The 11,863-nt window shown below is 43.3% G+C and overlaps 1 protein-coding gene across 1 annotated transcript in view; it reads right to left on the minus strand.

Moving 5' to 3' along the window:
• Positions 1 to 6,050, minus strand: part of mbnl2 (muscleblind-like splicing regulator 2) — a 62,104-nt gene extending 56,054 nt beyond the window's left edge. Inside the window, 1 exon segment of the mRNA XM_022195660.2 lies at positions 5,629 to 6,050. The gene's annotated coding sequence lies outside the window, so the exon portion shown is untranslated.
• Between the last annotated feature and the right edge of the window lie 5,813 nt (positions 6,051 to 11,863).

Consider the following 11,863-nt stretch of genomic DNA (forward strand, 5'->3'; position numbering starts at 1 on the left):
TTAGTCTGGTATCTGAGCGCTCTGGCTGTGCGGTGCAGTTTATCTCGGCTGCTCGTATTTGCTCAGTGGAGACGATAAGCTACCTGGTTCCTGTTGGTGGTAAGCTTGCAACAACGTTTGCCGTGGCATCTGCCAGGTGTTACCGGTGGAATAAAGCAAAAGCACAAACGGCTGTGACAGACGAGCGCACGAGTCGGGTACCTGAGTGGCTTAATTTCCATTTATTACCATTTTGTGCTGGCAAGCCACAGTTGTATGGTCATTTGCATGGCCAAGAGGAACAAGTGGTCAATGTTTTTCAAGGCTGTGGAGAGAGGGCCTCATTGTAGAGGGGAAATAGGAAAATTTGCAGTTTCCAGTGAGTCATGGAAAATGAGTGTGCCTTATAGTTAAGGCTTTATCAAAGTGCTCTCCATCCCTAACAAACCTGGCTTTCAGCGTGACATCACCAGCTTGTTCACTTGCAAAATGTTCCTTTGCATCTTCCAGAGAGGATCAGGGCCGTCCTATAGCCTAGTAGGCTAATTCGTGTTTAATACTATGGAGGCTGCGATGCTTATGAAATTGTCTTTGGCATAAGCTACGGATCCTTGAGTTCAGTATCATCAGGTGCCATTAGAGCTAAGGATGGGTGAGTGAGCTCAGCAGAGGCTAGAGCAGGACTAAGCTACTGATACATACACAAGAAGCATTTCACAGAGTCAGCAGGTATGCGTGCCCCATATCATAATAGCCTTAGCTAAACCACGGTGACCCGAATAGCCCCGCTCATCATATGGGACTGAGCTGTCGTCACCTCATCAGAGTCGTAGCACAGATTTTGCTGCTGTCCTGTTTAAGTGAACCTGTCTACTCCCTGGTTAGCCACAAGGCAAGTCAAGAGGAGAATTGCGCTGTTCCAATAAATAATGTGATAAAAAGGAAACCAAACCTACTGAATGGAAGTCTGCAGAGATAATAAGTGTTTTCATAAGTTCCTCTGTATCATGAACTCAAGCACAGAGAATATTAGATGAGATAAAAGCTCTTGTGCATTGAAATATTAGGTATAAAACATCAACTGAATCAAAATCTTAAGCCTTTAAACCACCGCACTTGAAATCACAAGGGCTGAATGATTCAGCAAACTCACCCTCGTGTCACAGAGCAATCACACTAGCGCTCTGTAAAACTTCCAAAGTGCCAAATCCTTTTAATACCATCTCAAGGTACAATTTGCATGAGAGTCGACTTTCTAAAGTCCGCCAGCAAGGATTCTGCGCTACTTGTTTGACATTTACCCTATTCTTTTCTCAACAGGAAGGGCTGGACTGATGTTCCATTTTAGAAAACACCCACTTCCCCTTGATCTACAGCCAGACGTATGACACCGCTCTGGCCTTTTCCATGCAGGCGATGATGTCCACTGCTTGACCGCACCGGGCCCTGGTTGCAAAGCTAAATCTAGACAGACAGCGGAAAGCTAGGGACACGTCAACTATGCCCCGTCTAACTCAAAAGGTTAATTAGGATATGGGCCTTATTAGAACTGTGAAGTTCCAGCTCATCAGCTATTTGTGTCCACATACATATAGAGTGCAGAAACATCAGACTCCAGTTTGCACATGGAGGAGGTAAAAGGGGAAACTTTCTAAAACAAAAAAAATGCAAAAAGCAAGCAGTGACCATGTAGATGCCGCACAAATTTTTCTCTCGACAGTGAAAAATATGTAGTCCATGTGGCAAAAAGCAGCTCCTGACATTTGTACTGAGGAAGGGGCAAGTCAGCTGCTGTGATAATGCCTCTCCCTCAGGACTTGAAACAGAAAGTCCATTACAGGACTGGAAACTGCAATGAGGACTGCGTGGCTGCAAGCTCCCAGCGCTCCTCTGCAGTTATCCCACTCTGTTCACATTTTCTTCCACTTTGCCTTTTTTTCCTCGTTTTGAGCCGCACGCTGTTTTTTCTCTCACACAGATAAAACATTCCCTCTGGTCCCTCCCCACCCAGACTGGTATGCAGCACACTGCAGCAAAACTCCTGAAAAAAAGAAAAACCTTTAAAGAAAAAAAGAGAGAAAGAAAAAGAAAAAGCCAGCCAACATGACGGTTCTTTCCCACCTCGTTCCACCGGGTCCGGTAGCTCTGTCAGTTGTCCCAAGCACAGGAGGCACCCTGAGCTTCTGTGACACTGAGCTACAAGCGCAGCTCTCCCTTCAGCCTCGGCGACTGGAGTTAATGACCATGTGAACTGTTGTCATTCCTCGCGAGCTGCCGAGTGCTGCAGCCGGAGGTCCATGCCTAGACAGGGATTTTCTCTCAACGTCTCTCTCTCAGCCACAGAGCAAAGCGAGCGAGGCAGGCAGGCAGGCAGGAAGCAGAAGAGTGTCTACTCCAACTATCTGGCTTAAACACTTCCAGCCAACCCCCCCAACACACACACACACACACCCCTAAAGCCAGCCCCTTCCTGCCCACTCGCCTATGGCAAGGCCCTGCCCCTTAACAGCCGGAGCCAATGACAACACCGCTGCCTTGAATCACAGCTTCTCTATTGGAAGAGAGTAGACTAAGTGATGGGGCGAAAACTGCGCTTACAGTAACAACCCCTGAATGCTGATCTTAAAAGGTATTTCCCCAATTTCATGCTCCACTCAACTGCCCATCACATTATTGCATCTCTTTCCATGCTTCTCCCGGTGAATTTCATGACATTAAAATTCCTGAGCTGTTTTCTCAGCTTCAGAATATAAACTCTAGACGTATTTGTCATCCGACGGAGCACAGTGTTGCTGCAGTTGCATACTAAATATCAGCTCTGTCCTTGTCTATGTTCTATCATCACATTTAACACCATCCCCCCAGGAAACAGGAGCACCACACGTCCTCCCCCCTCCAATCGTTTCTCCTCTACCTCCCCTCAGCATCCGTCCTCTAAACTCATCCACCACGCCATCCAGACACCCCTCTCCTCCTCCTCCTCCTCCTCCTCCTCCTCTTCACTTACTCATCTCTTTTCTCCTCATCCCTCACCTGTATGTTCTACCACATTTCTGAAAGCTATCTCTCAAGCAGCTCTATTTCAATCCAATTCCTTAGTTTACTGGACTGGAAAATTACACAGCAGTGGAACATTTCTGTTATTGTTATTGCATCAGAATTTGCTTTGGAAATGAAAAAAGAAAAAGATTGAGAGGTCTTGGTTTGTCTCCTCCCTGCCCGTCCTCTCCCCTCCACCCGGCTGATGACATGCTGGCTGGCATCATATGAGCCGTGAAACCGGAGCGTCACAGAACTGATGAGTCAGAGATCCAGCTTCATGACTTTTCGATCCGGATTCAATAGAACAGCTGTAGCGTCTGTCTCCCTCTGTGTCTGTCTCCCTCTTTCTCTCGCACTCTGCCTCTGTCTCATACAAAGGTTGTGAATGACGCGGCAGCCTGGGTGTTTCGTTTGACATCAGTGAGGATAAACATGCTCCGCAGTTCCACGATAAACAAACCTATTTACTTGTCTGATTATGCTTTGATAGCTGTATATATAATCTGATGCTCAGGTGTTTGGGGGAGATGGGGGTTTCTGGGGGGATTAATCTCCCTAGGATGAAAAAGTGTCTACCTCAGCATGAACACTGACGTCATCTCAAGCATCAGGGCACCTGTAGGGAAATAACACTCTGCTACTGCACGAGGCATGAACGAGGAGGCAGGGAATATCAGCCTTCGTGGAAAGCAAAAGTGTCACCTTACACCTTCAGTGAATGTAGTCCCACTCCGCTGTATCATGTACTGAGATGCAAGAGATTAAACGAGCAGGAATGCTCAGAGACGGCAACAACAGCAGGATGAAACTTGACTTGCATAATCAGAAAACTCAATATCGCTCATGCAGAACAGCAGCAAGCAACATCACTGCTTATCAATCTCTCATTTGGACTGCAATCAACTTCTCAATAACCACGTTATCGAATAACCGTCAATAACTGCATAACAAGACCTGCTTGTTGCTAATTTCCACTGACAGACCTCAGATAGTCTACCTCCTAAATAGATTTGTCCGACAGGAAAACAAACAAAAGCCTGGCAGCCAAACAAGCTGAGCTACTTCCTTCCCACATGGTATCCCCTCCCCTCTTATTATCCCTGTCCTGTCTGACCCCAAACGATTTGGCTCGCTCTCACACAACCAGATTTAGCATTCTGCATCCCAAAGCAGCTCCATTTTCAAACACAAAAGGCGTAATCTGGACGAACGGCTAATTACCGAAAATGAAGACCGAAGGGTTAAAAACTGTTTGAAAATTCAACCCCCAGCACAAATAGTGTGCGGCGTATTTCGTGCGATTACTACCAGATAGTTCCACACGACAGAGTGAGAAAAAAAAAGCAGGACTCAGAAATAGGGCACTGAAGACAGATCAATGAAAAGGCAGCTGTCTTTTTCTATTATTAGCCGTAATCAAATATCAAGCAGCAAATAGTTGTGCTTCCTTCCGCTTGAAGCCCATTCTGGTAAGTCTGTCACACAGCCAGTCCACATGATTGTATGGAAAAAAACAAGTGTTTAATGCAAAGAAAGTGGTCAACCGGGGTATTTTGGAGCAAGATCAATGCTGCATGATAAAAAAGCCACTTCTTTTAAATTCATTCATTCACACTCTGATTATTTTCTGTAGGTTTATCTGACACTAACTCAGTCCCAAGCAGCATTATTGGCCAAATGGTACATTTGCGACCACACAAAGCCCATTTTCTAGCAAGTATTATGTCTTACTCAAGTGTGTCGTTGCTGTAATAGCTATAATTAACATAATATATTCCACACAAATGGCAAACTGAGGTGTACTTTACATTATCATACTGATAGTCCATTTCAGAAGTGTATCCGCTGCCTGTTTTCTGTTGGTGCAATTCCATTCTGACATAGCTATTTTGCGTTTTCAGAAGGACCAATTATTGTACATGACCCGCCAGAGAGCTTGATCAAAACTTATTAACCTTACCCAGGTGTAATGGCTCCTACTTAGGAAAACTGCTGTAGATTAAAATGTGCCTCTAATTATGTCTCATTAGGGCTGCTTTATTTTGTCTTGCACGCCGCAATTAACTACAACAATCCATTAATTAAGCCAACATTTAATTTGCTGCATTTTTCAAACTTTGCATTTGAAAGTAATAGCATGCAGTAGCTCTGGGGAGGGGAGGGATGTGCATGCACTTAATTAATGACAACGATGGCTTAAACAAATCACATGTGGAATTAATAATATATAAGTTATTATCAAACCTATCCCCAAAAGATTTCACCAGGTCATGAGCGGCTTCATAACAGCACGTCCTAGAATGCAAACCAAGCAGTGAGGGAAACACAAGGACCACGTAATGTATGCTGATGTTAATCTTGTGTTTTTAATGAAGCACTTGTTTTCATTAGCCGTCCGGGCAGTGATTGGGAGCTAGCATAGCGACCCGGCCGAGCACGAATCACGGTTGGGAGACTGGAGTAGCATCATTAGGAACATTTTTAGCCACCCCTGCTGCCCGAGAGGTTCTTACATCCACCGCAACGCCGTAACAACTGGGTTAAAGAACTGTAAGAGCTAAAGGGGCGCTAGCGGTACCTGCTAAGCTAACGTTACCTGCCGCTTACCTGATGACGAACCTGTCACATCCAGCTGCACTTCAGCCGCCACCAAAAGCTTCCCGAGAGCGCTATTTCGTTCGGAGCGGGACTCACGGTTCGGGCACAGGACGGTAAAAACAGTCTCCGACTAACACTTGTCGCTAATTCTATCCGACAGCAAACTTTTTCGCCTTCGGAGACGGAATTCAGTGAAAGTACGCTATCGCTCGCTACACGCTAGCTCGCTAACTACTTTTAAGGCTAGGATAGGAAGCAACAAGCGATTTTGACAGTTCGAGGAAATGTTGAATGCGCTTCTCCGAGGGGGTGGTTACTACGACGTTTTAAACATTAATAACGCATCTATTCTCCGATTTATGAGCGACTTTTATCCAAACCTAAAGCGAAAATGCGCACTTAAAATGTAACGTAGTGTTAAAATTAGTCGGTTTTAACGTGAAAATGCACTTCTGTTCGACAAAACGAGGCAACTCCCACCCTACAGTGGAGGTGGTACAGTCCAGAGAAACCAAGGGTATGGGTGGAAGGGGGGGTGGGGGTGGTGGTGGGGGGGGCTGTTACCTAGGAAACAACAGTGAATCTCCCTGGGGGAAAGATGTGGCCACTGATTTATGAACCAGAGCCCGTCTGTCTGTCAAAGTAGCCTGCAGTCGACAAGATGAAAACATTAAAGACATCTGATAAAAACACATTACAGCTAATTCTGCCACATACTGAATTAATCCAGATTAGTTCTGACACTTTAATTCCACTCAACCTCCTCTAAACCATCGCTTAAGCAAATATTAAAAAATGTATACATATTTATTACTATTTTTAATGTAGCAGTGATGATGCAAGATTCATTTTTTTGAGAATATGAACCTGAATCGCCCTTTAGAGATAGGCGATAGGTTTATTTTATGATGATGTGTTGATGTGTCACAAATTTTGGCCAATCATTCACCAGAAATCGTCACTCACTTGGAGCATCCCCGTCCTAATTGCATACAGCCGGCTGGATCTGTGACACACAGAGCCCCGTTGTCAGCAAGGAGTGCGTCGAGTCAACAAGGAGCAAGTCGCAAATATCCCCGGAATGAGCAGAGAGGCACAAATTTAGCCCCACTGACTGTGGCCCACGCCATGTGCCGCCTATTGAGCGCGTGAACAATGAACATAGCCATCACAGACTGCTCTGTCAGGGCCGAGGCCTGCTGCAGTGGAATGCTGCTGGGAATAAAGGCGTCACAGATCATGAGGACACAAAACCTTTGGCTGTGTCAGGGGTGAAGACGTCACGGGTCGGCTTGATGATAACTAATATTTCAGGAGGCAAAAATTGATTCATGGGCTCGTTTTCAGTTTCAAAAGTCAGAGATGGAGGTATAATCTGGGGTCAGGTTGCTGATGGGCTTGTCATACTTCATCATGAGGACGGATTTCATTTGAACATGAGGAGAGACGCATAAAGCAGAGGTGTGGGTGTCCTCTCCGAGGACGTTTTGACAGAAAAAATGATTAAAAATTCACCAGAATGCATCAATTAACCCTCGTGTTGTCCTGCGGTTCATAATTGATCTGGTTTAAAGTTTGAAAATGTGCAAAAAAAAATAGATATTTTCACAGTGAAACTTCTGATATCCACATTTTCAACATTTTTGGGAAATCTTTGAACATTTTTTGGTGGAAAAAAGAAATGTTAAAAATATTTCTTTAGAACATTCACACACAAAAAACAACCACAATCCAGTGAAATTCACTGGATTTTGGTTGATTTTTTTTTATGAATGTTCTTCAAGATATACATGTAATCACTTTAGATATTTTTAGGGTTTTTTTTGAAGATTTTTACTCATTTTTTGAAAATATTTACAAGAATATTCTTGCCAAATTTGGGGGATTTCTTAAAAATAAAACTTTCAAGGCAAACTTTTAAGGAATTATTGGAATTTTCTTCCTAAAGGTTTTGCAAATTTTCAGAAATTTGGGGAATTTTTTTGCTGAATTTTTTGGATTTTTTTCAGACAAGGAAACAATATTTTTTGGTGCCTGTAAATGAGGACAACAGGAGGGTTAATATAACAAATGCATGTGTCCTAGATAATTACAAGGACATATCATCTGCATCCTGCCCTGACATCTACAGCTATTCACTTTACACCCATCACCCGTTAAAAATGTGCATGTACAGACCAACAGTAGCTGCATTTCTCTTTATTTTTTCCTACTTTTGCGATCCCAGCCTGCTTTTTTTCAGCATTCCATGAAAAAATTCCAGCATCTATTCATCTGTCCATACAGCCTGTCGGTATTTCATTTGCAAAAAGCAAAATGGAAGAGTCAAACAGAGCACATCACAGCCCCGCTATGCAGGAAAAACTGCATTTTTCAAGACATAAGTGATTATGAAAAAGTGCTCACATAGGTCAAGCTCAACCCCGCCTCAAGGCCTAACGTATTGATCCCAATGCAGAGGAGGCATTTGTAAAAAAAAAAAAAAAAAAGAAAAAAAGAAAAGAAAAGAACGAAAAAATGCTGCTGCCGGCATACTTTTCTAAAAGTCCCTGAACGCCCACACACTTGCAAACAAACGGCGCAAGTACACACCACATAGAAACACGTGGAAATACACAACGGGAGCTGCAAAAAATATCAGTTTAACAAGACGTTTTCTTCATTTGACTCGTTTGAAATGAAGTTTGAGGTTGAAGACGAGGTAGGCGGAGGAGAGAAACATTTCTCTAATTTCTCCCTCTCGTGTTACACAAGACCGAGCGGTTTAGTCTGCGGACTGCCTGCTTGTTTATGACAAAATTTCACAGAAAACAGGTGGCAGTGTGTTGAAGGACAGACAGCTCCTTCTTGGTAAGACATTAAGATGAATACATACATTCAAGCTAAAAAAAAACCCAAAACAGCGAGCAAAAGGAAAGCAGACCAAAGCAGATGTCTGTGTGTCTGTGTGTGTGTGTTGTGCTCATTAATGGGTTTTGACTCTGCATTTGTTGCAGTAGCAGTCTGTAGAGTGGACCTCGGGATCAACTGAGGAGGCGTCAGCCAGAAAAACAACCGCAGTATCTACAGGACACCACTGTTAGTTTCTCTTGAACAGAGAATAAAGAGAGCGCAGTAGGAAACAGTTTGCCCCCGCAGACAGAAAACAGTAAACAGACACTCAGACGGGGCAAATACATGACACATACACGTACATATATATATATCTACACACACACACACAAAGAGGCCAAAGCTGTGACTCTGAGGTCCTTTTGCACATGCACACCCACACACACCCACACACAGCCGGCAAAGCTCCCACGTCAAGGACAGTATTGATCTAGGAAATCTCTAAATGAGAGCACACCTGATTATGAAAGCTTTTAACCCAAATGCTTAATGCAGCGCAGGTTTAATGGAAAGAGCTTAGGCAAAGCTCAGTAGACAGTGTGTGTGTGTGTGTGTGTGTGTGTGTGTGTGTGTCTGTGTGTGTGTGTGTGTGTGTGTGTGTGTGTGTGTGTGTGTGTGTGTGCTTCAGTCAATTTGATTGATTGTATCGAGATCACCTGGGCATTTTACTCCCACCATGACTTTGATGAGCATTTCGCTAATCACAAGACCTTTAAGTAATGACGGATTGAAGATGGCGCCGCTGTCGTTAGGCGAGCCGATCCCTGCCCAAACGCGTGCACACACCCGCGCCAGACTAGCCGAAATGCAGAGAGAAATCGTTTCTGAGGGCCGACTCATTTGTTCGCGGAGCAGAGACCGGTCGTGCATCATCATAAATCACCCGCTGCAGCTGGTCGTTCATATTCCTCCAGGATCCATTTCAGCACAAAAGAAGATACAGTAGAATCCATACTGAATCACAAGCGAGGCGGTTCAAAGGAAACTGAAACATTCGCCGGGTTATTACCCCCACGGTTGTTTAATAATTAACCATGGTGTCGGATATAAGTTCGTTTGCCGGGAAACATCTTTGCACCATGGAAGAAGATGCTTCACTAGATAGATCCTACATTTACACTTTACTTTAAAGTAAAAATATGCAAAAAATTTCAGCTTAATGTGCTTCAGTCATACAGTGACCTGTTTTCTTTCTATTTGACTGCAGGGGGCGACATCTCTGATTGTAAGTCTATCAGAAAATGAGCCGACTTCTAACATGATCTACTACCTCAGTAAACATTTTCTTACGAAGTTTATGGTCCCAATAGCTGGTTTCAAGTCTAATTTAATACAGGATGATGTTCATTTAGTGAATTATGGTCCCATTTGAGTTAAATAGGCGATAAAGCAGAGTATGTGTCAGGTTTTCCTTGGGTTTGAAGACACATGATCGCACCAGCCAAATGCTAAACTCAAGACTTTAAAAACAAGAGACGATGAAGTGACATGACTGTGGCTACATCCATCTGTTAAATACAGTTTGGGGTTTCAAAATTAGTTTGCAAAACTTATTTTCCAATTTGTTTACGAATGCATTTGTCTGTTACAACCTGGAAAGCCCACATTTTACCTTAGTGATGTTTAAAAGTAATCCATTAAGCGACGTCAATCCACTGATGAAGACTATTAAATGCATTTGAAAGCAGCAGGAAGTGACCTTTGAGGGATTTTGTGTATTTATTTTGTCTGGGACAACTACTATTTATACATATCAACTTGTACAGAATGTCTGTAAATTATGCAGATTAAGCCTCATTTAACATGCTTATGGACATACACATAGAAATCTCTGCATTACAAAACAATCAGCATTGGCATATGTGTGGTAAAAGTTGACGTAGGTGGTCCACTACAACCAATGACAGACTGTGTTACTTCAACCCTTGCCATACACGACCATTCAAAGGTTTGGGGTCACCCAGACAATTTCATGTTTGCCATGAAAACTCACACTTTTATTCATGTGCTAACATAACTGCACAAGTTAATCATCAATGAGCCTTTCAACACCATTAGCTAACACAATGTAGCATTAGAACACAGGAGTGATGGTTGCTGGAAATGTTCCTCTGTACCCCTATGGAGATATTCCATTAAACATTTCCAGCTAGAATAGTCATTTACCACATTAACAATGTCTAGACTGGATTTCTGATTTGTTTAATGTTATCTTCATTAAAAAAAACTGCTTTACTTTCAAAAATAATGACATTTCTAAATGACCACAAGCTTTTGAATGGTAGTGGTGGTCGTGTTAGTCAATGTTGTGGGAACGTTTCCCGCTAGTTGAGTAGACAGGACGCTCCATTACAGTTTTAAAGATTGAAACACTGATTAGTGCTGCTTTAAATTCAGTAAATGTGTCTTTTTTTAGTCACATTCCACCACTGTTTCGTGAATAGACCCATTTTGCTGCAGACATTTTGGCCTGTCACCGTCCCGAAAGCTCAGGTGGAATTAATGACGGCTCGGTTCCATTAAGAGTCCCGCTAAAGCACAAAAAGCAGGACCTCCCTTAAGTAGAATGCAGCCACCATTAATACACCTGTGGTTTCCCCACTGTGACAGCTCTGCCATGAAAAAGGTCTATTGATTGGGTGGCTCATATCTAAAACCTCAAGCCTGCCGCAAGGATCCATAAAACGGGGTGAGTTCATCACCAGCATAAAGTGCAGATTTGGGGACAAAACTGGCTTTAATATTGCAGTATTAACCCCTTTTTTGAGTAAATTTGAAGTTACACCCAAATGCTTCATGAATGCATTCATTTTTGCCACATGTTTTACAATTTTAGGACTTCATCAGAGTAAATCCAATAATGAATGGTGGCATTTCAGAAAAGAAAACATGCCGGCAGTAATTGTGAGAGATGAAAATCTGGGAAATGTCAGGAGAAATGGCATATTACCATGACAACACAGCTATTGTCCTGTCAAGGTTACGGTGCATGGAGCAGAACGTGCGACGAGACCCTGTGCTGTTGTTCTCCACCAGTAATAATCGCAATAATTTGTCTATTTTCTCCCCGCCATTGTTCGCCACTAAACCTGAGTTGACTTGTTCCCTGAAATTGCCCGGCCAAAAATCAATGTGGCATCATCTGCTTCCCCCACGACGGCCCAGAGTGCTTCCAAATACAGTAAAGGAATTTATATTATTCATGAGCTGCAGGTTCACGCAAGGCCACGAGCTCAGCCCAGACTCCTTAATGGCTGAACCGTCCTTCATCGCAGCCTAACCGGCCTTTCATCCTGACTTGGCAGTCACTTAGCCCAAAGGATTGAGACTCCTTTGAAATATTCAATAATGC

Source organism: Acanthochromis polyacanthus, chromosome 22 (genome assembly GCF_021347895.1).
Source record: "Acanthochromis polyacanthus isolate Apoly-LR-REF ecotype Palm Island chromosome 22, KAUST_Apoly_ChrSc, whole genome shotgun sequence".
NCBI classification, from domain to species: Eukaryota; Metazoa; Chordata; class Actinopteri; family Pomacentridae; genus Acanthochromis; species Acanthochromis polyacanthus.